A 4,141-nucleotide genomic window follows, 5' to 3' on the forward strand; every position below is an offset into this window, starting at 1 on the left:
AGCCTGACTGCACATTGGAATTCCCGGGACATTTAAATACAATCCTGAGGCTGAGTTCCACCCCCGAGGTGGCAATGCCGTTGATCTGGGATATAACGGAGGCATGGAGACATTTCAAGAAAACCATCCTCAGGGTGTTCTAATGAGCAGCCAGGGTTGAGAACAACTGCCTTCCGTGAACAGAGCCCCATAAGTGGGGCTGGAAACAGCTGTCCGCTGAGGGAACCAGGGAGGAAATAGGGAGGTTTCAAGGAAGGCTTGAGCTGGTACAGCTGTTGCCAAGGAGACAATCCAGCCGAAGATACCACGAGAGCTCAAAGGCTGAAGTAAATCCTTCCAAAGGTCAAGACCAGCGTCAGGAGGCAGCAGTGTTCGGCTGGCCTGGAAAAGGCCTGTCATTAACCACTAAAACCGCCGCAGGAGGCCGCGGATCACTTTTCCGTCCTCTCCACTGCTTTCAGGTTCTCCCTGCTCAAGAGCCTACAGTGGTCCTCTGTTGTCTGCCCCAACAGACCCAATCATGGGCAGAACCTTCCAGTTCTGGCCCAGCACTCTTACCCACTCTCTCCCTCAGTCCGCCCACCTGGTCTCCCCCCGTCTCTGAAAACACAAAAGCATATCACCCCAAGTCCTGTTTTGCCTGGGCCTGTCGATCTGCCGGAAGGCCATCCCCCCCAATCTAAAGCTCCCCCACGCGTCCCCAAACGTTTATGCCAACGGCACAACTTCGGTTCTGACGGTTCCATGTAAGAATAACTCCCGCGTGTGCAGAGCCCTGACACTTCCAAGGCGCTTTTCCCGAGACCACATCATTCTTGTTTGGATTATGAAATAAGAATAGATGTTATTGTTCTCCTTTGGCAGATGAAGAAACTGAGGCTCAGAGAGACTCCTGACCACCTGCCTGCGGTCAGGGGCAGAGCCAGGATTCAGGAACAGATTCCCTGCCCCACCCCCTCCATTCTAGGTGCTTTGCATCCCCAAACAGCTCCCCCGGGTGTATCTCATCTCTGCTGCCTCTCCACTGTGTGTTCCCCCCATGCAATGCTATCAGCATAAGACTGACCCCCCACAGGTGCCCCACCTGTGCTTTCAGTTCTTCTGGTCATTGCCAGTCACTTACTTGCTAACCAGCTGACAGGCGTCCTGGCTCCTGCTCCACTTCTGCAGATAAAAACAACCGTTTTTCTTTAAAAGGAGAATATTGGTCTGCAATAATGGTAGTGATGATGGCAATGTGATTTTAAATATATTGATTTGTTTTTCTCCTGGTATTTCCTCCTCTCTCTCCCACACAAACATATAATCCGCTGTGTTCACTACTCAGAGTGTTGCGGCAGCAATTCTTCAAATGGCCCAGGAGAACCATCAGTCAGCACTCAGAGGAATCAGGAAAGAAAACCTTTATTACGCACACAGCGCTGCTAGTCCAGGGGATTCTGATCCAAAGCCTGAACTGCCAATGTGGGGAGGTTTTGAGATATATATATATATATATATATACACACACACACACACACACACACACATACATACACACACACACACACACACACACACACACACACACACGAGGCCCGATGCATGAAAATTAGTGCAAGAGTAGGCCTTTCTTCCCCTGGCTGCCAGCACTGGCTTCCCTCCGGCACTTGGGACCCGGGCTTCCCTCCTCTGGCCACCAGCAGGCACCCGGGACCCAGGCTGGCTTCCCCCACAGCCCCAGCTTTGTCAGGAAGGATGTCCAGAAAGACATCTGGTCTAATTAGCATATTACCCTTTTATTATTATAGATATCCTCTTGTGGCGGGCCCTCAAGTGGGCTTTGTAGCTCCGCCCAAGTCAGTTAGAATGGGGCTTATAAGATTACTCTCTAACTAGATACTGAACTAGGTTGTAAGCCCCCAAAGTTGCCCCCTTATTTTCCTTCTCAAGAGAATGGCATGGGAGAAACGCAGAACTTTGGTGCCTTTATAGGTGTGTGCCCATTGAGGAGATTGTGTCTGGTGCCTCTTCGGTGAAGCACTGGGAGAGAAGGAAGTGATGGAAGCCTAGGGGCCGGGTTCCAGAACCCAAGGGTGGACATGAAACCCAGGAGAGGCAATGGCCAGATAGTGGCCCAGACAGGAGGGGCCTTAGGTAGCCTTGCAGAGATCCCTGGGCCCATTGTGGCTTGGGGGTGATGGAAGGATTCTTGTCCCCCCAGAAAAGATGCGGGATGCGAAGGAGCTAGGCAGACGCATGTAGTGACCTTCCTCCGTGGACAGGTGCTGGAGGACAGTAATGCCTGATGGAAGCCCCAGTGTGATGATAGGAGGAGGTGGGGCCTCTGGGAGGTAATAGGTCTAGATGAGGTCATGAGGGCGGAGCCCCACAATGGGATTAATGCCCTCGGAGAAGAGGAAGAGACGAAACAAGAAGACAGCTGTCTACAGTCAGGAAGAAAACTCTCACCAGCTACGGAACCAGCTGGCACCTTGGTCTTGGACTTCCCATCCCCAGAACTGTGAGGAAGAAATGCCTGTTGTTTAAGCCATCCAGTCTGTGCTGTTTTGTTACAGCAGCCCACGCTGACAAGAGCCTCAGGGGAGAACCCTTTCAGACAAAACACACCCTTTCCCCACGGAGGCCTGACCTGGACACTTTCTCTACAATCCCAACAAAACGGGGGCTTGGAGGCCTGGAGTCACTCCCCATCACGCTAAGCCATACAAACCACACACAGACGAAGCACAAGGCGGTGCTTGCTGTGTACGGGACCCGAGCTCGGGAGCAGTGCTGCGCAGAGTGGTGGGAGCAAAGCAGCTGATCTGGGTCCCCTGCTTGCGTAAAAATCTTTGTTCCTGCTTGCGTACCGACAGACAGCAGGCATCAATGGGGACCTGGATGGAACTGCAGAATCTCAGGCCCTGGCACAGCCCACCTGAATCAGGATCTCTAAGTCTGCAGCCAGGAATCCATGTTTGAACCAACTCCAGGGAATTCTTACACACGCTGAAGTGTGAAAGCACTGCTGTAGACCAGAGGATTTTCAAACTCTTTTAATACATTTCACATCACACCCTAATAGCCCCCCCAACACACACACACACACACACACACACACACACACACACAATATTTACAGCTATTTTGAAAATATATCTGTAATATATTTTTGTAAGAAAAAAAATGCCAATCAAGGCTATTTGATTTCACTATCCACTAACATTCTTCTTCTCAAACCTAATTGTATATTAAAATCGCTAAAGGAAATTTTCCTAAACGATTAGTTCCCAAACCAATGAACTCAGAACCTCTATGAGCTGAAGCGGGGCGTGTCTATTCCAGGTGATTTAATATGCACGCCGGGTGTGGACACCGATGTACAATTTTAAAAACATCGCAGGATGTGCTCCTCCACCAGATGGCCGCCCCTAAACTTCTAAGGCTACAAAGCAGTGAGTCCCACTTTGTTAACCAAGATAAATTTGTATAATAAGCCCCAAACAGGAAACACTGCCCAGGGCACACCATCCTAATTAAAATCATTGACCTCCTTTGACTAACAAAGACCATCACTGAGCCCTCAATATGGCACCAAATCTCAAGTAGACCCTCTGGCCACTTGGTGGCAAATTCACTTCATTGGTCCCCTTCCATCCTGAAAAGGCCAAAGGTTCATTCTGGCAAGAAAATCCAAAATCAATTACCAGAATTAGTAAGAGATTTTAGAAAGATTATTGTCTATAAGTCAATTGTATTCTTAAATACAAGCAGCAAACAGTTAGAAAATTAAATGACCAAAGCAATACTATTTGAAATAAAACCTTAAAAAATATATAAAGTTCCTAGGGTTAACCTAACAAAGGATGTACCTTCGGTCCTCTATTCTGTTCCATTGACCGATGTGTTTCTCTCTCTGCCAGTGCCACACAGTCTTGATTACTGCAGCTATATAATAATTCTTGAAATTGGGTAGAATGATCCCTCCCTCTGTATTTTGATTTTTCAAAATTGTTTTAATTTTTAGAGCTCCTTTGCTTTTCCATATAAAATTTAGAATAATCTTGTCTATATCTAAAAAAAAATCTTGCTGGAATGTTGATAGCAATTGTGTTAAAATTTTATGTCAGTTTGGGGAGAACTAACATCTCCACTATGT

Source organism: Cnephaeus nilssonii, assembly GCF_951640355.1.
Source record: "Cnephaeus nilssonii genome assembly, chromosome: 16".
NCBI lineage: Eukaryota > Metazoa > Chordata > Mammalia > Chiroptera > Vespertilionidae > Cnephaeus > Cnephaeus nilssonii.